The 22,901-nt window shown below is 43.5% G+C and overlaps 1 protein-coding gene across 37 annotated transcripts in view; it reads left to right on the top strand.

Annotated features, from left to right (window-relative positions):
- LPP (LIM domain containing preferred translocation partner in lipoma) overlaps nucleotides 1–22,901 on the top strand; it is a 352,923-nt gene that overhangs the window by 88,451 nt on the left and 241,571 nt on the right. For 3 of the 37 annotated variants that reach the window (XM_085587202.1, XM_085587206.1, XM_085587209.1), the window contains one exon: nucleotides 13,468–13,541. The exons of 29 other annotated variants lie outside the window; for them this stretch is intronic. The gene's annotated coding sequence lies outside the window, so the exon portion shown is untranslated. Of the gene's footprint in view, nucleotides 1–13,464; nucleotides 13,542–20,675; nucleotides 20,867–22,901 lie in introns of all 37 variants that reach the window. 5 more of the 37 variants (XM_085587215.1, XM_085587201.1, XM_085587208.1 and 2 more) reach the window with 2 other exon arrangements.

Below are 22,901 nucleotides of genomic sequence, written 5' to 3'. Positions count from 1 at the left end.
ACTTTATGGAGGGCTCTGTAGGCTGCACTCTGGTGTCAGGGTAATGGAGCAGTGACTTTCCTGTGAGAGGGTCTGTGTGAAGGGTTGAGAGACAGAGTCTGAGCATTGACACAGTGATTCCTACATTAATTTCTCCTTGTGAAGTGGAGAATACCACGCCCAGCTCTGCTGGGATCTGGCTACCACCTCGGCTGCTGGTGACACTGCACAGCTCTCCTCACTGCAGATGGGGAGGGATGCTGGCAGGACAGGGTCTGTGGCTGGAGACCAGTCCACATGTAAACATGTCCTCCCCGAGGAGGAAAGTGTCTACATAATTCTTGTGGGGAAAAATATGGCTGAAAGAATTTAGCAGTGATAAATGTCATAAAAAGTACTTATGCTGGAATTTGTAAAGCCTGGAACATCTGTTCTCAACAGTGCTTTGATCACGTTGTGAGGCTTTTAAAATGATACTTCCATGAATTAAGTGAGATCCTTATGGCTGCAGGATTCCTACCAGTGCCCTTTTTTTCATGGAGCAAAAAGGCAAATTTCACAGGGAACATTACATGACTTGAAACACATATTTTAATGGTTAGTATCAACCAAACAATGTTTTATTAGGTGCTAGAAAAATGTTCCAGTTCCATACCCCAGGAAGCAAAGCACTCCCATTTACTTTTTTAGCTTATGGGAGCTGTACTTTGAAAAAAAAAATTAAAAAATCAAGAATTCATTGCTTGTATGTTACTGTATTCAAAACCAAACCAAACATGGTGAAATGAGCTTAAACAGTTTGAAGCTGTTGTCAGAAAAGGTCCTTTTTGGGTTTTGTTTCCAGGCAGAGCTGCAGACGAGGCAGAGGATCTGTGTTTCCTGAGGGACCCACAGCAAAGAATGGCGATTATTTCACTTTCCTTAGTGCACTGCCTTGGATTGAGCAGCTTTTGGTCATTCACTTTTTTCTGAGGACTTGTGCTTTCCCCATTCCTGGTGGTTTAGCAGGCTTCTGGCTCTTGCCCTTCCAGCAGCTGGGTATTTGGGGCTGAAATGTTGTGGTGTCAAATGACTTTTGTGATCTAAGGAGTGGGGTGCCCTCATGGCAGTTCTTTGCAGTGTCATACACCTGGCAGGAGGATTTCTGCTCCTCTGCCTTCCTGCTACAAGTAGGGAAAAGAATATCTCCTGGGCTGTTTGCAAAACAGCCTGTAGGATGTGGGGGGCACCAGGAAGGAGGAAGAACCTAAAGAGGAGATGTGGAGCAAGGGTTGGTCTCCTCCTGTGTGTTTGTACTTGAGAAATCCTTTCCTGCTGCTGCAGCCAGCAAGTCTGGCAGTTCCCAGTGGGATTCTGGGCAAGGCTTCTTGCTCCCATCTCCCTTTCCCTCCCTGGGATGAATGAATGGACTTGTGTGTGACCCCACAGCTCTACCCAGCAATCAGAAGCCTGGGAAACTTAATTGTTTCTTCATTTAAAGACTGTTCAAACTGTGAATGGAGGAAAAGTTATGGTCAGAAACAGCAGAGACGGAATATGGATGGGGTTTCTAGTAAGGTGCTGGGTGTCAGGGGTTAATTTGTGAAAATGAAATGGTTTAATTCCTCCAGCACCCAACAGGTGAACAGGCGACTTATTGCTGTGACATATCCATTTATAGCAGTTTTCCTTTGCTAACACCTGTGACTCAGTTCTGTTACATACTTATGCTGTCTGTTAATTATTTACCAGTGATTTACAAGTACAGAGTGCAAATAAAATGCTTTCATGCAGGAGACTGCCGTGTACACCCAGGATTCTTGGGAATTAGGGCACTGTACTATTGTGTACAATCCCATCAACATCCCTGGAGTTCTGATGGAGGAGTCCTTGTGAACTGATGAAGGGCAGACCCTTGCCTTCCAGAACTGGCACTCAGAGGGGCTGTGGTGTTAGTGAAGGGCTTACTACACACAGGGCTGTGGTATATGAGGGGAATCTCTGTGCTTTGCTTCCTTTCAGATTGATTTTTGCCATTTTAAATTACTTTCTTCCCCCTTGACAAAGGCTCATTCTTCTTCATAAGTGATGGGAGCAGCAAACTGTTTTGTAAAAAACCTCACAGCATGATGGGCTTTTTTTTTTAAATAATAAAATAGTATAAAAGTCAAATAGCAGATAGAGTTCTGACTCAGCTCATAACTTATGATTCTATGCTATTTCTGTAACATTTTTAGCTTATGACCAAATTTTTCTAGTATTAGGACATTGCCATAGAAAGTGTGTCAGTCCCTGGCTGCCAGAACCTGTCACTGTACAGAATATATACACTTCCAAGCAAGTGTGCACTAGCAGGCCAGTGAATTGTCTTTTGTGGTTTCAAATTGCTGAAAGGTTTTTTTGTTTGTTTGTTTCTTTCCTTGTTTGTTTTTGGTTGTTTTTGTTGATTCACTTAGCAAACAGAGTTGCGCAGAACAACATAGCTGCTTTTTATTTCTCAGACAGTCGGGCACTGAGCTCCCGTCCCCAGCTGTGCCTCGTGCAACTACAGTTGCTTTGCTGGTAGATTTTTCAGCCAGTGCAAACTGCTGTAAGTCAATTCAAGCTGTATCAACTGCATGGATCTTTTGGCAGTTGAGGATCTGGTCATACAGCTCATGGTTTTGGTGAGGAGGAAGTTTCAGAGATGGTTGTCCCATTCTAGGCAGGCAAGAAAGTATGTGCAAAGTTTCTCTAACCTCAGGGAAGGCGTGTGAGGACAAATAAGCATCTGTGTTGCAGAGAATGTGATTACTGAAGAAACGCAAAGTTTACGAGTAGGATTTTTTTTTGTAAGTTATGATCTGCTGTGGTTTCAGGCACTAAAGGACACTTAAAATAATGAAACTCCAGCCAGTCCAGCCACACATGCATGACACACAGCAGCAAAGTCATCCTTGTGCTTAGCACTGCTGATCAGCTCACTAATGCAACATCTGCTCGGGGATTTTGCATTTAATTTTTGTCTGGATAATAAAGAGGAATGCAGGGCTAATGATCTGTGTCCTGTTTCCCTTCAAAGTGCCTTATTTACTCTTTGTGGCTGCTTTTCTTGGTTCTTTGCAGCAGCCCTAAAATGTCAACTGACCTGAAGAAATTGACAATGGATGCCTAAAAAATTCCAAAAGAAAAGCGAGGAAGGATGTTGCTTTCTAGCTTTTCATGTGAGCACCTTGTAATCAGACTCCCTTTGATTAAGTAACCAGCAAAGCCTATTCATGTGTACTCCAATTAAAATTTAATGAAGCAAGAGGATGTATTTGTATATGCTGACTAATGCAGGAGGAATAGATTCCTGTAACTCTGCTCTGCAAGCCCTTTCCTTTGCCATCAGGGCTGGATTTACTAGAAAGCTCCTCAGCAGCTGTGGACCTCCCCTGGCATGAGCAATCCTCACAAATCTGGGTTCTTGTGCTCACAGCAAGAGGTGAGGATGTCCTGAATGTGGAAGAACACAGCTCTTTTGTAGGGCACAGCCTTATCAATGAAGCCCAGATTGGCTAATTGCAAGAGAGTGAGGTAGGGCTTCTGCTCTAATGTACTCCATTGGAAAAGATCAGGGAATTGCTGAATGTGTGTACTGTATCTGTTCTGATATCAGCTGGATGAGTGGAGCAGCACGTATCAAGAAGGGAAGCCCTGTGCACTGTGATTTTTAAGCAGGAAACTGATGTTCAAGAGGAGTCTGCACGACAGCTCAGCTGGTGTCAGAAAACAGCCAGGATTTTAGTGCCTCTGCCTTTGCCACAGGTTTATTGGGCAGTTGCTTTGGTGCCTGTGCTCCCAAAGGGATATGGGCCTTTTTTGCAGAGCATTTTGTTTCTGGCATCACAGGGAATGTAGACTTCTGTTTGGACAGTGAAATGACCTGCCAGGAGGGGTGCAGAGGCTTGCTTAATTTTCCACTGTGTCCATCTCTTCCCATGTGATTCTGCCTCTGGGGCAGCTGCAGAACTCCTGCATCACCTTACACCTGCACCCAGGATAGAGACTGAAGAAATGATATTAAAGGACCTCACCTGCTCATGACACAGTACCCTGTGACTTCAACTTTGTGCAGGGACTGATAGCCCTCCTCTGGAGTGGAACGTGGCAATGGGGTGATGCTGCACAGCTATGTTAAATGCCATTTTTGGACAAGCAATGAAAGATCCTGCTGTATCCGCTCACAGCAATGGGCTGGGCGACAGAACGGAAATGCCATGGTGGAATTTGCCTTTGCTGCTGGCCCTTGCATGACACACAAGAGTTGCTCATCACCAGACCTTTGTTTTGCCTTAACCAGAATACAAAGCAGTGTTTCATTGGCATGGCTGGCTGTTTTCCTTCTGTCTTGACTCAGTGGCAGAACTGCAGCAAGCTTTCCAGAGACAGACTGAGACTTCCAGTTATCATCTGCTTCAACCCCACATCCGTCCTGCCAAGGCTCTCACTCGTGCTGTTGCAGTGAAGTGCTCAACAAGCCTTCAAAGGGAGATGCAGCTCTGGACCTAAGATCTTGGCCTTCATTTTTGGCCTGGAAAGCTGCTCTTGGAACAGTAAGCATGAGATTTTTCTTGAAACCTTCTTTGTGTGCCTTTCTGAAGAAATAGCTGGAAGGAGAAGACCTGTCAGTTGAACTCTAAAAGAAAAACCTATTGGCTCTGAATACACTGGGGACATTATTTAAGGTCAGTTGATCTGTGAGAAGGCACAACTTATCTAATGCAGCCTAAGGTTAGTTATGCAACAGACAGGCTGCTCTTTGTTGTGAAGAACAACTTCAGTGTGTGCCTGTGAAAATCAAAAGTCTTGCTGAAGGCATGTTGTGCTCTGGCTGGAAGCTATTGGGTGTCCTCCTCTAGTGATTTTCCTTCTGTAGTAGATTAGCATCATGGAAAGGTTTCCAGTGGGAAAGGCACTCAGCCCTTGCAGGCTGTAGGGTGGAGCAGCCAGTAGATGTGTGCTCTGGTGGGTGCTGGTGCAGGACCCCATTCATGTGGCATTGTTTCAGACCAGCTTTTCCTTCTGTCTGTTCTCCCCTGTGCATCTCTGTGTCATAGACCAGGTCACTGTGTTGTCTGGATGCTCACACAGGGCAGTACTTTAAAGAAAACACTGCATGAGCAGTGTTTTCTGACTTCTAAAGAGAGAGATGTAATAATTTGTTATTTATATTGCTTTGAAATACAACATTTGCACTGTGCTGGCTACCATGGCACTAACATCTCCTTTCTTGGAGAACCTTTCTCTCCCCATCATCTCTTATTAAACATGCTGCTCTGCCAAAGTGCCATTATGTCTCCAGAGAGACTTGGCAAACAGAAAAAAGGATATTTTTTTTTCTTTTAAAGTAGAATTGGTCTCCTGTGCCTTGTGGAGTAGGTAAGAGTGAGCAGTTCTGGGTAGGTATTTTTGGGTTTGAGTCTCTGTGTACAGTGAAAAATGCTTTATTGCTTATGCAAAGGTAAGCATAATATCCAGCAAGATTGCCTGATATGCTTGTGGATTGTCTTCTTTCTGTGCTTTTGATTTGTGTGGTATGTACAGTGAGGTTTAGCGTTTGTAGAATGAGGCTATTTTAACCAGCTTTGCACAAAAGCTGGTCCTGTGTGGTTTGTTAACTGTGCATTCCTGGGCAGAGCTGTGGGGTAGGGGAAATAATCAAATACCTTGAGGTTTTCTTTTTGGTTTTGTTTTTGGGAGGACTTTATGTGAGAGATGGAAAAATTAAACCTTAAAAGGAAACAACCAATGTGGATAGTCATAAAATGCTGTTTTTTCTCAAAGTTCAACTTTATATATAGACACCTGGATGAAACACATATTGTCTGTGGTGGAAAGGTGATGACTTTGACAGGGTGTGACAGTGGGGGGGCAAACTGGGGTGGCTGCAGCAATCCCTGGTTTGAGTGCCTCAGACATGCAGATGCTCTGAGCTCAGTGGGAATGTTCCCATCTCCCTTGGTGAAGCTTGGGACCAAAAGGGTTTTCCTGAGTTGCCTCTTGCTCTGAAAGCTTTTCTGTTCTTGTAAGCTCCCTTTGAAGTACACTCAGGTGCTGCAGATAATAAGAAATTTCCTCTGCTTTACAAAGATCAGACTCTGCCTTCCCCCTTCTCAGCATCCAAAATGATTAGCAGTTCCTGTGAATCCAAGCCTATGGATTTTATGAAGACCCCTGACAGCCAAGGGTGATTGTGTTCTCCCTGAGTGTTTGCTAAGTAGGTGGAAATCAATGAATGAAGGGGCACTGTGCCCGACATCTATTAATTACACTGTCCCCTTACATCTAACACACACTAGCAGAGGGTCTGAAAATCAGCCCCCTATGCCCTGTTAATTGATAGAGAAACAAATTGATACAAATGAATTGAACGGGTTCCTAAAAAAAAAAAAAAGAAGAAAAATAAGAGAATGTTTGTTTGGTAGTCGGAATGGGAAGGAGCAGTTGCATACTCAAGTATAACATGCAGCAGTGTGAGATGTGTGAGGTACTTGGGTGAAGCAGCCCCCCTGGATGGTCCCAGCAACCCCACAGTGCCCCACACAAAATTCTTGGGGATAAAACACTTCTGCTGTTAATGCTGCATCAAGGAGGCACTATGGTACATGCCTGGGGCACTGGGCTGGGGCATAATTACTGTGTCCTTCCCTTAGATTAGCTGATTTTGGAGCTTTACTATCCTGACTTTTGCAGCACACATTCAGCTGAATATGACATCAGTGTTAAGAGCTGTGGCACTTGTGGTCACGGCCTTGGGATTCCTTATATTTACTTTCTAGGGAACTAAAATTCAAAGCAGCTTTTATGGCTGTCATGACAATACTGTCAGTTTCAAAAGAGGTGGCTAAATGTGCATTGACCTTTAACTAATAGGCCATATCCTATTTTCTGTGTGTTTCCAATTAGGAGAAGTATGCTACAAATTTTTGAAAGAAATCGTTAAAAGAGAAAAGTTACTTAACTGTAAGGCTTCTGCTTTTTTTTCCCCAAATAAAAATAGTGAATTTTTGTCTTAGTGCAGAAGGTTTCATACGACTATTATAAGCTGGGAATCAAGATTTAATAATAGCACATACCATCTGCCACCAGTGGTGGAAGAACAAGAATGAACCCTTGACTGCTGTAAGCACTTTTAATTTGCAGGTTGGAGTGAGGTCGCAAGGCTTCACATCTGTCCGTGGAGGAGAGGATGGGATTCTTGGTTACCACTGCTGATTCTCTTCCTGAGCTGTTGGGATTTTAACACTGTAAATTGCAAGTGCAACATCCTGTTCTTGCTTGGTGTGGTGTTGGGCCTTCAGAGTGAAATAAAGGACGGTGCTGACTATGTCGGGCTTGACCCAGCTCTTTCTGAAGCCAGCCAGCTGTTACCAGTAAAAGCTGGAGCAGCTCTGTGGGAAGCCCAAGATGAGTGTTTTTACATGTTTTGATGGTGGTGGGGGGTGATGGGCACATCTGGCTAAGATGAAGAGTCTCTCCCTATGCTGCTTCTTAGAGGCCACATCCCTCCTCTGTATTTTCCTGGATGTACATTGCAAAATAATTTAATATCTTTGTTCCTAAGGCTTGGGCTTATTTTCATGAGCCATGGTAAATCTTTTGCTGCCTTAGAAAAAGCAGAGCATATTTTTGCAGTTTTTAAAATGTACTTTGCCAAATAGGTATTTTTGTCAAATTGCAGCTTCCTCCAAAACATAATTCTTTATATAGAAAATGGGATTCCACCTCTCCTAGACCTTTGCTAACAGCTGTTCTGCTAGCTAAATGTCACTGAATTAAAAAGAAACAAAAGTAAGAATATGATGGATTTGGATAGATTTTAGTTGACTGTTTCAGTCCTAGGTAGAAGTAATCCTGCTCTATTCCGAATGTGGGGATATTCCGGGGGTTACTACCCTGCTATTTTACCCTGCAGGACACTGTGATAGTGCAGCATTTCTGGAAGGCTGGGATACATGTATAACATGTACATGGCTTTTGCCAGCCCAGAGAAGTGCTGGGACAGCCCTGTGGACACTGGAGAACTGAGTGTGCTGCTGGTTTTGGCAACTCAGCCTTTAGAGCTGACCTATAACAAAGTTGATGCAATGGGATAGTTTCAGGTTGGAGTGTGTAGGAAAAGGGGACCTGTGCCAGCCTTTTGAAGGTTGCTTTGATTTGTTGCTGGGCACAGTGAGGACTCCTGGGGTATTATCTGAGGATTAAGTGCAACATTAAACATTGGAGCTCGCTTGTCAAAGAAAGGGCAGGTTATCAAAATATGATTTATAACCAACAGTTTACTACTAGCTACAGTAATTAATATGGAACATGATGAGGCCCATCATTAATGTGCTTTGTTGTCTCAGCTTGCATGACTGCTGCTGGCAAAGCCAGCTTCTGAGGCTAATGAGGGACAGGGAAGAAAGAAATCTGTGCTGCTTTTAGCTGATGGTAATACCTCTCCAGGTCACACACTGTGCCGTGCACTGCATCCGATCACAAATCTCAGCCAGACGTACCTGTCCAATAAAGGCTGCTTTCCCAAATTCTTGCTTAGAGAGACAAGAATTACGGTTTGTGCCAAGGTCACTCAGAGGCAGTGACAAACCACTAGCGTTCGATGGGGACACGGCGCACAAGCTGATCTGGAGGATGAGGAGAAATCCTGTCAGTGGTCCAAATCCTACTTAGGTTGTCAATGAGGGAAGGCCGTTAATCTCCAGTGGTGGTGATTCGTGAACTTGTCTGAGGGAGGGGAAAAACAGAAGAGGCTTTTCCAATATTTTCTCATGGCCAAGTGCCCAGATGAGGGCAATGACTGGTGCTGTGCTGCTGATGGGAATCTGTTGGCGAGGAGCTTGTGGTTTGTTTTGAGATGGGTCCCACTTCCTGATAGCCCATCTCGAGCTGCCTGAGAGCTGTGTGACTTCAGCAGAAGTTTTATTATCACGCTAGTTTCCAGAGAGATGTTTGGATCCATTCCCAGTGTTGGGTTTAGCTGCAGCAGCAGCTTGAGCTCCTTTCTGGTGTTTTGGTGAAGGGTAGGGCAGCTGATAGCTCTCTGAGGTGTGTCAAGAGTTCATGTTAAAATAAACAAACCTGTTCCCATGGTCTGTTTGCTGTGTCAAGTCCGGGTTTACCTGCTTTCCAAAGACAGATCCCACAGTGTCATCCAAATTTGAGAAATACCTGAGGCTAGAGGGATGCAGGATGCAGTCAGGTCTCCTGCATGGAGATAGAGCAGTGGGGAAACAAAGTGCTTTTGAAATTCGGTGTGCTTGAGCTCCATGGTCACCATGATCAATTGTGACTGTGATTTAGAAGAATGCTTTTTGCTTACCCCTACTTTAAATATTCTGGGTGAACAGCACTTTCTGACCTGCAGCTGCCCACAGTGGCAACACCTAGCATTGGGCACTTCTACAGCAGAGTGTATTGTACCTTAGTTTTATTGAGCATTGTCCAAATAGTTAAGAAGGATGTCCTAAAAAGTCTTGTGATAGTCCAGATTTAGCTGCTGGTATTTCCCAAGTGCATCAGGGCTGTCTGTAGGGAGTCTTACAGGTTTCAGCAGTTCTGCTTCAGCTAGAACCAGGTAAGCAGTAGTCTTATGGTCCTCTATGTTCATCTCTTCCAAACCTGTCTTTTTTGGCATATTTGGAGTTCAAATCAGATAAATTTATTTCATGTTAAGATAATATGATAAATAGTACATTTGCCAGTTTCATTTCCATGGCCTTGGTTAAAATGGTTTTGCTGTGTGCATTTAGTCATCCCTGTTGCTGACTGCAAAGGGTTGGAGAGATGTGTCTTTTGGGGGATTATATACACTCGTCATGTCCTTTTTTATAGATCTCAGCACTTGACCTCCTTACTTATCCCATAAAGGAGTCTCTTGAAAATTGATTAATCCCACCAGGATTTGTGCAGTCTGGCTGAAAGCCAAGTTCTCCCTGGGTGTGTGCAAGATGCATCAAGGAGTTTGAATATTTGTGTCCTGTCTTGCTTGAATTAATCTAAGTCAAGGCAGCTGGGTGACTGGGTAGTGCAGTGTAATGCCATCATTATTAAATTAATGCTAGATAGGGCATGATGATTTTATCACCATGAACAATATTTGTATGCAAACTACGAGACTGGCCCAGAGAGATGGAGAATGGAGCATCACTGAGAAGTGCAGACTCCTTAGTGTGTGATTTAGTAGGTTCAGACTACAGAGATGACCAAATGATTCAACACAGGGTTTAAGTCCTTGCTTCTGCTGGTTTACTTTGCTTCTTCAGAAATATTTAGTATTCTAGTTGGTTTTAGATTTTTGTTGTTGAATTGATGTTTTGACCTAGCAGCAGCAGAATTTTCTCTTTAAGACCTTCAGTATATTTGACAAAGATGCATTTCTTTGAGAGCCACAAGGAGAGCCACAGTCAAAGATTGTGGAGTAGAGCACATGGCCAGAAACAACTATCTGGAAATTAACATTTCTGGCTAAAATATCAGCGCTCTTGTCTGTTGTGGAGAGGGCCAAAATGCTATAAATGGCTTAGTTTGGTTTGATGCTAGAGACAGTAGATTACCCATCCCCAGTAATTGCAGTGTCCTTCCCATTTGGAGAGTTCTTCAGAAATTTTTGCTAGAATTAGATTCGTGCTTTGCAGAAGTGGGGGCAAATTTTAAATATTTTGAAATCTTTTGAAAATAGTAGCAATCTAATCACAACAAATAGCACAATAGTGGTTATACACAGTGGTTCAAGTGTTGCTTAAAAATCTTTACCCACTGCATGTGGTGCTTTGGGCCTGTCAGCATGAATTTCAATGGAATTTTAGTTGCTTTTCCAAACATAAAAATAGTCCTTTTCCCCAAAGTAAGGTTTGCTGCCTCATGTGTCTGTATAGACAGACACATGCATAGGCAGACTTGGTAGCAATAGTGATGTCTTGGGTGGTTTCATGCTGTATTAATGAGGAGTGTGTTGTCAGCAAGTTTTCCAGTATTTGTTAAAGGTTTGCATGGGTAACAAAATCTTGTTGGGAAAATTGATCTAATTTTGAGATTGAGAGGTGTGAGAATAAAAGATCCTTTACTGTAAATTGTAGGTAGGTAACAACAGAAACTCGAATATTAGAAGAAACTGGGTATCGCACAAACCACACACTTTCACATCACTAAAACAAGAGCTGTGCTCACACAGAAACATGAACCTCTTTGCAAACCGCAGAAAGTAAAAGGGAGCTCTCCTGTTTCATTATTGATCTAATTGCTCTTTTCTTGATATGAGAAACAATATGAAATGCTCTTGAATATTCCAGTATGCACAGAAACAGACCATTACTTTTGGAAACTTTTAAAGGCATAGCACATAGTGGTAAATAGCAAGGTAATTTATTTCTGAGAGTCACAACTGCCTACCTAATGTCACCTAATTGTTCTACTGGAACTGAATATGTTATAGCTTTGATGAGAACTTTCCACTTGGGAGTGATATTAAATGCAGGGAGCCCAGCCCATATTTTCATATGATTAAATCAGCTTTGAAAGATCTGTTGGTACGATCCTTTTAAGTAAGTCCTGTTTGAAGAAAAGGTCCTTTTTTTGGGGTACTTCAGTGCTAGAGTGCTTTAAAGCTCCCTTCTCACCCAAACTCCTCTGCAGTTCTTTGTGGTCGTTGCCTTTATCTATAATCTCTTTCCTTTGGTTTACAATCCCATTTAAGACCAAGTTTCCTGAGTAACCTGAAAGCTTGGGCCTGCGGGACTTGTGCAAAATGTGTGTGGTTAAAACCTCGCCGTGTTTGCGTGTGAGAACAAACATGCACAGGAATGAAGTTCCTGGATTGATCCAGCGAAATCTGGACGTGTTTCAAAGCTGTGAGAATCTGACAGAGCCGTGCTTTTCTGGGGGAGCTGTGAAGGTGAGCGTCACTCTGCGCTCACCTCCGTGTTTTACAACACTCTTCCATTTATCATCTCCACCAGCTCTGCTGCTCCGCCTGCTCCTGCCAGCAGTCTCACCTCCTACTCTCCTGCCAGGCTGAGCAGATTCTGGATTCTGCTGGCTGCAGGCAGTGCCAGCTCCCTGACAGAGCCCTTCTCGAGGCTGTGGCAGAGCTGACACAAGGGGATCCTTGCTTCTCCTGGAGTTTTGGAAGTGGCTTTCTCCAGTGGCACTGGACATCTTTTCTTTCCCTTGTTTCAGTAACTTCTCTCTCGTTCAGTTTCTAAAACTTAAAGCCCCTGTATCTCCAAATTTGGGATTCTCATAGAATGATTTGGGTTTGAAGGAACCTTAAAGATCATCTTCCAGCCTCTCCCTGGGTAGGGCCACTTTCCTCTAGACCAGATTGTTCAAAGTCCCATCCAACCTGGACCCTCAGCTAGAACTGCACAGGCCTTTTTCTTTTTGTAGTGGGTAGTGGGTAGTTCATCTGAAACACCCAATGGTGAGAAAGAAGTACAATACAACCTTTAAGAGAAGAGTTTTGAAGCAGTTTAGTTCATTTTGAGAACTACTTTTCACTTCCTAAAATCTCCAGTACTTCAAAATAGTCTTGAGATTTGCAGAAAAGATCACTTCCAGCAGTAGCTAATAATAAAAGGTGGTGAGGAAGAGTGACTTCTCTAATAGCTTGTTCTTAAGACATCTCAATGACTCGTTTGATGAATCAGTGATGAATATTTTTTTCCTGAATCTCCTGGCAATTCCCTTTACCTGTATGGCATGTAAATGGCATGGCTCATTGTAATTTTTCATTTCTTGTTTATTGAGTTGTAGATTATTTTCCCCTCCCCAACAAAACTGAAATTAATTAGGTGTGCTTACATCAAGATGAGGACAATTCTCCCAGCTGGCCAGAATAGGATTGTATGGTTGGAGAAATGTTACTGCTGCAGAGAAAAATGGCTTTGTAGTAGTTTTTCAAATTGATGTTCAAATCCATGTTCATTTTAAGGGCATTTTCCCTTGAATTGTAACTCAGCCCCAAGGTACTGAAGACAAACTCAAACAAGCCTATCCAAAAGTCAGCCTCTCAGAAATCTTAGGAACTATCTGGCTTTGTGTTTCTGCTCCTGAGCCAGTAGAAGAGGAAGCTGGCTTTTGGTTTGGGCAGATCAGGCCAAAACCAGATTTGTTTGTATTTGTGCACCAAGTTTTGTTTTGCTTTGTTTTCTTTCTGGAATAGCAACTGTATATATAATGTAATGTGGGAAAAGATTAAGTAAACCCCTTTCACAAAAGCTTTAACAGACATTTGGCAAAAAAGTAAGAAAAAGAGGATTTTTTCATTGTTTCCTCAGAGCTCAGCAAACCGTTCTTTTGAGTCAAGGTGAATTGTTGATGTGTTTGCAGGACTAAATAACTGTTTCTAAGATGCAGATAAATAGTCTTCAGGCTTCCAGATGCTGCCAGGAGGAGAAGTAAACATTTAGCTTTGGAAATGTGCAGATCACTCGCTCAGATCCCCTGCCCTTGAAGGACTTCTGTTGTTTGTTGATGTTTCAGCAGCACGAGGAAGGACTCAGTTTGGAGCCGTTCTCTGTTGGCCAGCTCTGGGACAGCAGCCCATGACTGTCACTGAGGTGAGCTCAGTCCCAGCAGGTGGATGGAAAGAGCCAGGGGGCAAAGGAGAGAGGGTGGAAATGGAATTTCTGTCAGTGTTTCAGTATGGCTGAAGTGCAGGCTGGTGTTCATTAGCAGTGGTGAATGGTAATGCTGTGCTTGCTTCCAGTCTGCTCCTCAGAGTGTTGAATATTTCTGTGCCTGCTGGAGAGGACAAGCATTTTACCCTTAACTCCATCTGGAGAGAGTGGCTGAACCAGGGAGAGGAAATCCTGAGTGTTCAGCTCTGTGGGATGATAAGAAATTAATTCATAATCCTTAGGCAGATTCAAAAATTTTAATTATCTACCTAGTTGCTGTTTTCTTGCTTTTGAGTCAGAAGCTGGAGAATACCAGCATCCATGAGTTGGATTTCTATCTTTATACATCCAGTCACTTCAATTTTAAGTACATCTTGTGTGTGTTCAGGTGCTTTCCCCCATGGCGACACTTTGAATTGTAAAAATCAAAATTAAACTGAACTTCTATGTTCCAGAAGAATGGTGCAGTTCCCACTGAAGATCATGCTGTCCTGAACTCTCTCATAGTTCCTGCTTGATGACATTCTTCCGTCTGTCATGAACTAAAGCATGATGCTGAGTACCCATCCAGAGATAGCCATGTTTCAGTAGAAGATGGAATTATTCCTGGCTCTATGAGTTTGTAAAACACTTTGGGATCTTCTAGATTGGAGAGTGTTGTTGTTTGTTTGTCTGAGGCAGTATTTTCACATGTTTTATTTCAATTGCTCCTGTTATATGTGTTGATTTTCATTATATCTTCAGATAAGGCTCATATAAAATTGGCTTCTGTTTTGTTTTCTCACCAGAGGAGTGATTCATATTCAAATTGAATTCTAAGCCAGCCTTCTCCCCATGCACTAATGGGAGGAGAGGGAGAGGGAGAAACAGGCATGGACCAAGCAGGATTATTTTTCTCCTACTGCATTTAGAAACTTTCCAAATGGCTTTCCAGGAAGACTCATGGACTTGCCTCGCATGGGAGAATCCTAGTCATGTATGTTTTAAGAATATCAATTGAGCTTGAATCTCCTCAGCTGTCTCTTTATGCTGCAGACCCACATGCTACTAGCATTGTTCTCAAAAAAAACCAAAAAAGATAATTTATGATCGCTTTTAAGTTGAAGATTTTTTTTTATGGTTTTATATTTTCTCTTTATTCATAACATTAGTTTTAAGAAAGTTACTGGCACTAGTTTAAGAGCAGTGACTCCACAGGCACCTTCTGCAGCATGGCCAAAGCCATCAGCTCGTGGTCTCTGCTCCTGCCTGATGCTTTCTCCAAGGGAGCTGGTTGCCATCTACAGGAGAGGAAAACTGCACAGAGTAGCAGATGCTTCTCTTCTGGTTAGAACTGGATAGCCCAGTGCAAACTTCCTCAAGAGGTTTTAACACAGGCACTCAAAAAATGGAGAGAAGAGATGCTGAGATTCCAGCTGGGGTCTTGTGTGTATTCAGGGTTATGTTGCTCTGTCACTGCAGCTCAAAATGAATGTCATTGTAGATCTTGTGGAGCCTGGTGCCTGTCCAATAAGCACTCAGACTGAGATAATAGTGTATTTAATGGAAATCAATAAAATGTGGGTGAATATTCTCACCTTAGTTAAAGTGACCTAGCTGAGCCTACTCAAGAGGGTATTTACTGTGTTTTAAACTTAAGACACATCTCAGTCTATTTCTTTTCTTGGTCCTTCCAAGCTGTGCTTGGGCAGGTGAAATCATCCTCTCCCATTAACCCTTTTCATTTTCACAGAGTTTGCGAAACTATTTGAACATTCCTAAGGTGCTCTCAGGTTTTGAGATAAATGAGGAGACATTGACACTTTTTAAAAGTAGCATCAGAGGAGCTGCTGAGGCTTGGAGGATCTGCTGCCTTGAATAGAATACTGGTGACCACGTCCTCTGTGTTGCTGTAACAGTTACACCAACAGGCTGAGGGCATTGCCAGGGTTGAAAATGTTCTGCACTTTTGTTGGCATAAAATAAGAATTTATTTATTAGAAAGTTTTTCCAAGGAGAGAAAAGGAGAAGAAGCTGTGACAGATCTTCATAGCTGATGGTAGCTGGCGAGACAAATGTGAGACCTTGGTTACACATCACCTAAATACTTTCTGACTTAAGAGCATTTGAGCTGGAAACACTTGCAATTAGCATGGGCTTGGCAGAAACTGGCACTGCTGCTGTTTGTGCAGAAACTGCTTGCACAGTCCAGTTTCAGAAGCCTGTTTCCAGTGCCGGGGGAAAACTGCTGTTAACAATTAGCACAGGGGTATTCTTGAGGTGGTGTCTGTGCTGTGGTTGCTCTCAGAGCAGCTGATGTCCTTGATGGCACAGCAGCAACTCTAGAACCAGCAGCACAGCTGTCTGTCACACAAACATTATGTCCTTTAACCTATTTGTCATCACAGCCACACATTTTTTAGGCAGCTGTTGGTGTCTGGGAGCTTTTAACTGCATTGCTTGTGAGAACCTAGGGTTGCACATGGTCCAGGGAGATGTGACCATGACTCTGCTCTTCACAGTCTGCTTTGAGGCAGTTTCCTCAGCTGGCTGTGGTCAGGCTGAGGTGGATTGCAACCTGTTGTAGGCTCAAATGACCCAGCTGGGAACAATTGCCCAATTGACACAATAAATTATAGCTAACTCTGTTAAATTGAGTAAATAATGAGGGCCACAGGGCACCTGCTGATCCCCATAACCTGTGCTGCAGGAGGCTGGGCAGTCTCGTGCCTGATGGAGCCTTGGAGCTTGTGAGTGGGTGGTGTGGGAACTGGGGACAACTGAGGATTCGTACAGGGATGCGGAGTTGCTCCTTGGGGCAGAACAAGAAATGTATGATTCTTGGCCCTAGAATGAAGAAAGCAAGATGCTGTGGACTTGTTGCAACCTGTGCAGTCTGTGAATGTTTTCTTCTTGTCAGATGCTGCTGTCACATAAGTTATTTTCTTGCCAAAGGGCAGGGAATGAACTAGCGAAGTGGGAGAGAGGGCTGCGTGTTATAGAAATCAGTGCACTAAATGGCAATTCTTTACTTTCTGCTTTTGCAGTGTTTATTTGCCTGTAGGATTTGGGGGGGCAGAAGGGATGGTGGTGTAGGACGTGCATCTGTCTCATCCAGGAGAAGGCGTGTGTTCAGATGAGAAAGCATTATGCATACAATGCCTGAAATCAGCCCTTAAAATAGCACACTCCACATCTTAGTAACGTATTGAATATATCTGGAAAAGAAACAGTCTGATTGAAGTATTGAGCTTATTGTAGTGTGTCTGCTGTGACTCATCAGGAAATTGAAAGTCTTGGGACAAAACTCACCCCCCTTTTTGGGAGAGATGGGAATTAGTCTTAGATGGGAGGTAATTAATTGTTCTGTGATTGCCGTAAATAGGTACTGAACAACAAGCTTGTATTGAAATATTTATATCCTAAGCCCTGTCTTGTGAGCCCAGCTATCCAGAATCTCCATCAGACACAGACAGTGAAAAAGAAAGTTCTTTGGAATGAGCAGCACTTCCACCTACATGCGTTTAAGCGAGACTGGTTGGAGGTGAGCTGGTAGGCTGCATGCTGTAATAAGCCATTTACTAGGATAATGGCTGTAGGCTACAAATGCTGTTTCTACTTAGTCTGTCTATTCAATGCAAACATTAAAAAAGAAAAAGCTCTCTCCCTTAGTAAAGTCTATAATACTCTTAATCCCCAGTGTACTCCATGAATATTAATTCAGCCAATGTCATAACACCCCGTGGAGGCAGATGATGCATGTGCAGCCTTTTTCATCCACCAGAGAAACTGAGGCAGTGGGAAGGACTTTAGGCTTCTGGTTTTGGACTGGGGCAAAATCCTGGGCAACAGCCTGGCTTGATGGTGAGTAGGCACCTGCTGGCTTGCCCTTGGGAATTACGATTTTCAGGGTCTAATCTCATAAATTTAGGGTTTCATTTGGAGAGATTTGCTGCCTGCTGTTGCAGGCAGTGCTGCCCAGCTTGTGGAGTCACAGAGGGGTACATTGGCACAGCTGGCAGAAGTGGATTGTGAGGGTGAGAGTATGTGCAGGAATATCTCTGTCATTTACTGAGTAGCTATAGCCATTATGTATCTGTCTGCAGGATATTGCTGAGAATCCAGATGTTGAGAAAGGAAGCAAGAGAATCAAGATGATCAAATACCTGTTAAAAAAAAAAAAAGTGCCCAAGGAAAAGGAGCTTGATGGCTTTGTGTTTGTCTGCAGTGAAGTCATGGCAACAGAGAACTCATTTAGCAAAATTAACTATTTCTCTATCTTACAAAAAAAAAAAAAGTTAAAATGATGCAAGGGAACATTCTTTTATCTGAACCAAATTAATCCATTTGTGCCAAAGCAAAGGAGTCATCCTGGGGAGTTTGCTCCAGAGAGCAGATATTGTATTGGTACAGAATGTAGCAGTTGTCCCAAAGCCATAACTGTAAAAGCATGGTGCCTTAGGCAAGCACTTTCAGTAACAGGAAAACCAAACTTTGGTTCCTGCACCTGCATGGTGTTGAAATAGAAGCATGATTTTAAGCTTTTGGTTGTTTGGGATTTCAGCTCAGTTAAGATCTGGATGCAGCTTTCAGAACTATAATCTCTTTGAAGCTCCTTATGGGTAATGCTTAGTTTTGAAATTATCTGGGGACAAAATGCTGATGCTGCATTGGCTTGGGTGCACCCAAATACTTGTAAAAAGCCAGTTGCCTCTAGGTGCCTTTGACTTATGTTAGACCATAGGATTCTTTGTGCCCAAGACTTGTTTTAATCTCTTAATTTAACTACTATTTGAAATAATTCTCACACAAGCCCCAGAGATGACTCTTCTGTGCTGCTTCTGTTTTGACATTAACTGCCCATCTCCAGGCACAGACCCCTCTGTGAAGCAGCACAAAAGGTGAACCACATTGTGACTGTATTGGTAGGCACGAAGTTCATTTCACATCACTGAGAATCTCATATTTGGCATTCAGAAATTGTTCATCTTGGTAATGAGCAGGGGCAAGCTCCAGGGAAGATTTCATGAACTCAGATGTGTTGCTTGAGGCGCCTGGAATGTGGTGTTTCTCTTAAGCAGTGTTTTCCAACTAGATTTTACTTTGTGGCTCTCTGGGAGATGGTTTTAGGCAACACCTTATGGTTTCCCTGAAAGTGTCTGACAGCAGAGAAGCAGAGTTTTTATCTGTATGAAGGAGTGCAACAGTTTGGGGGAGATTTTAAGGATGATTCAACTTTGAGATGGCTTCTGTCAAAAATGTTGGGTAAGCTTCAGACTAATTGGAAACTTCCCCTTTCATTGAAATCACAGAATCACAGAATATTTTGATTTGGAAGGGACTCACAAGGCTCATTGAGTCCAAGTCTTAAATCAGTGCTCACCAGGTGAATGTAAATTGTTTTTCGTTGGTTCTCATACCTGGATGACACTGATGCCTTTCTCCTGCAGCTTTAACTTTGGTTTAATGAAACAAAAGTGAACGTTGAACATATGGAAAGGATCAGTGAAGGAAAGCCACGATGGTTGTATATCTAGGTAGATAACTCAGATGTTATTTTGGAGGTGATCCATGTCAAAAGTCAATGTTTAAGGGTTCATTTTGGAAAGCATCTCTTTCAGAAGGGACTTCATGTGACTAGTGGAGCTCTTCACATTAGTGGATAACACTTATCAGATGGGTTGCAGAGGCTGGCTGGGGGTTGTTGATGCTTCCCAACTCAGCCTCAGGCAGGTGTATTTGCAGTTGTGGCCTTGTTTTCTCATCCCCAAGCCTGGACATAGTCCTTGGTTTAGCTGTTCACAGTGTGGGAACAGAAGATCCAGGCTGAAGCAGCCTCCTGGCACAGCCATTCCTGAGGGTGTGTGTATTGCTATCAGGAGAGTGGAGTACAAGGGGGGTGAGGCTGGGAGTGCAAAGCCCAGGTGGTTGCACATCAGATGTTGTCAGAGGTTTTTAAGGAGTAACAACTCGCATATCAGGCTTTTTTGGTGAGGGATGAGATCCTCAAACTTGAATGTTCACAAGTGAGGCAGCCCCAGCCCTATGGGTTGTCCCAACACGCTTGGGGCAGATAAGCACAGCGGAAAAGCCCGAGGAACTGCTGCCAAACGACTGGGAAGATGCAGCCCACGGTGTCTGTTGTGTCTGAGATCTCTGTAAAGTCTCTCGCATCTTTCCTCAAGTTTAGTTTTCCAGTGGAGGCTGTTGCAGTAATGAGAATGTCTCCCATCTGCTCCTCACATGGCTTGGCACATTTAGCCAGAATATATATATTTTTATTATGGGGTTAGCCAGTGGTAACCATGACAATTAGACTTATCACGCAGCAGTTTTTTTCCCTCCTTGAGTCAGGTTGAAATGCTGACAATTAAATGGATACAGTACACTTTAGAGATCCATCAGTCTCTTTGTTGTCTTGACAACCAGAGTATATTTAGAAATGTAACAAGTACATGGAGTTCAATTGCACTTTTGCTAAAACATAGTTTTGTAGCTTGAGAATTTAATCTGTTGTTTGTAGATCCAGGTGCTTATTTGAGCTATGCCTGACTTTCTCTTTGGTCTCTCTGGGAAGCTCCAACATTGGCTGGTGGAAAGAAGGTCTTTGTCAAGCAGGGAGCAAACCTGCCCGCTGTGTGTGGCAGGGGCTTGGGTGAGGGGCTGGCAGCCACTTCCTGCTTGGGTGCTGGGTGTGCTGGTGTTCCTGTGCCTGTTGGTTTGTCGTGCAAGAGGCACGTGTGTGGTTGTTGTCCCAGATGCTGGTCTCTGTAGATCCAGCTCAGCAAACAGGGCTGGGGAGCCACAAGCAGCATGTCCAAACACCTTCTCCAAAATGAGCTGCTGTCAGGGTTTAGAGGCACTTTGGTACAGGAGGACAGTGCCATGTTGCATGACACTGGCAGACTGTGATGGCTCTTCTCCTGCCCCTGAGCTGCCCAAGATTTGGTTGCAACTCTTGGCCATGGAAGCAATAGAAAGGACTGTTTCTCCATATAATTTCTTCTGTTTTGTCTTTGATATGATGGGGCCGTGTTTCTTTGATTTTAATACTATTTTAATGCTACTACTAAATTTATTTTTTATTCCTTCCAGTTTGACTGGCAAAATTGAGTTCATCCTCTTCCCCGCTGAGCTGGAATAGCAGTGTGTGGGCTAACTGTCTGGAGCTGTGGATTTTTAAGGCTGCATCCAGGACTAGAAGAGAAGGAGGGAATTACGATGGAGTGCACTTTATGGAGCTCTAAATAAGCCTGTCTCCCAGCACCCCTGTGCACACACTGGTGGTGGGTGTGTCTCGAGTGTCTGTATTACTCCTTGCCCTTTCCCTTTTGAGCCAGGGGAGAGCTGTGGTTGGTGCAGGCACTCTGTGGGTGTGACAGCCATACCTGCAGATGTGGTGATGTGCCAGCCCAGAAGAGCAGCTGGGACGTGTGGCCCCCATCTGCTGCAACCCTACAGCCCAAAGGCTGTGAGACAGGGATTGGCACCACAGTGCCCTTGTTGCACTCTTAGCACAAGACCTGGTGGTGCCACTGCCTGGCCTGATATGCTGGCTTCAGATCCATGTCTGGGCATGTGTGGATCAGAGTACTTCCCTGGCTTGAGTGATAAATGAATAAAATGAAAGTCGGATGAGGAAATAGCTTAAATGTTCCCTGCTGCCCCTCTACCTTCTGACCCAAAGTTGTCCTGGTCAGGGCTGTCCCTTCAGAAGGCTCACAGGCTGAGGAGCTGCTATAATGGACTTCTTTGTGGTGAGTTGTTGATGGCCTTTCATAATTAGCACATCCCATGGCAGGGCCTGGGATGTTTGTGTATTTTCTGTAAAACATGAAGCAAGACTCCTCCGTTTCTCCCTGTCTTTGGCTTGGCTTTTAGTTGATTCTTAGCAATATAATTTAGTCAAGAGAATTGAAAAAACCCAAATGAAACAGAATTCTCCTTTATCAGGAAGATGAGTTAGAGCAGATGGAGTGGCTGTTTGCTGGAGCCATTTGGTGAGATGGTTTAAAGCAGACAATGGTTATGTCCATGGCATAGTGTTGTTCATCCCTGGGCAGAGATCTGTAAAACTGGTCAGGAGTGCTGCTCTGCTCCTGGGGAGCACAGCCAGCACAGGGATGGTTTATTACCAGGAGGTGAGGAAGGCTCCAGGGAATGGAGTCCACCCTGAGGTCAGATAATAGGAACAGTGACAGCCAGCAAAATGTATCTGTATTTCCTAGGCTGCACAACATTTTGTCTATGCACTATACCCAGAATATTAATAAGGCTCAGAAGGAGGACAGAATTGCATGATTTTGCTTCCTTCTTTCCTGTGTTTCTTTTTCATTCATTACCTGTCAAATAATGTGGTTGATTTCTCAGTGTATATGCACAGCTCAGTTTAGTGTTTGTATTTTCTTTCTTCTCTCCATTTCACCAATTTCCCAATAAAAATTCCAAACCATAGTTATATTTCCACTCTAGCTCTGTTTGTGGATTGTTAACATGCTTTGTTCCAGTGTTTAATAGCTGCTGGGTTTTATTCTTAAAATATAACCACCAAAACCTAACAATCCTAATGACCATTCAAGAGTGCTTTAAACAAGTTATCCCAATCCATGTGACAAGGATAATGGTCTTCTATTAGAAGATACTTAGCTGGAGGTTGGATGAGCTGTAATGTTTATGGGTCTGCAGATCTGTAACCAGACAAACTCAGAATAACTCCTTGGATTTCAGTGGAGCTGTATTTGTTTATTACAGCTGAGGCTTAGGCATTACTTTAGATGCAAATTGCAACCTCTGTGAAGTTAAGTGGGGTTTTGATTTAATTTCTGGAAGCAGTAATGTCCGCAGAGAAGTGAAGAGCTGGGACCTACACAGCCTGAAGTCTGTAACTTTGAGTTGCTCCCTTTCACTTGCTGTCAAGATCAGATTCCTTTGGTTGGGACTACTAATTGAAATGCAGCTTCTCTTAAGCATCTCCTAAAGGCAGGCAACAGAGAGTGGAAGTGCAGTCTGTGCAGATTATGCTTCTCTCTCTCCATATTTTGCAGAAAATGCCACTGCTTGGGTGGTTCTCTCTGACTTGTGGTTGGGCTGTTGACCTGGAGCTTGTGCCTTCAGCTCCAAAAATGCAAAGGCTCTGTGCTGAGTTATCTGGCTCTGATGTACTGGGAGCTGGGATCTCCTTTCCCCCAGCTTGCCTGTGTCCGTGCAGTGGTCAGGAGACGTGGACCACTGCTCATCACCCCACTGTGTGTGGCATAAGTGATTCACCATGCATTCATTTCTGGTCACATAAGGGGCATCAGTTTAAAGCAGACTTGAGAC

Source organism: Lonchura striata, chromosome 9 (assembly GCF_050655825.1).
Source record: "Lonchura striata isolate lonStrDom1 chromosome 9, ASM5065582v1, whole genome shotgun sequence".
Lineage (NCBI taxonomy): Eukaryota > Metazoa > Chordata > Aves > Passeriformes > Estrildidae > Lonchura > Lonchura striata.
Note: the sequence above shows the minus strand (reverse complement) of the source record. Positions and strands in the feature narration are given on the sequence as shown.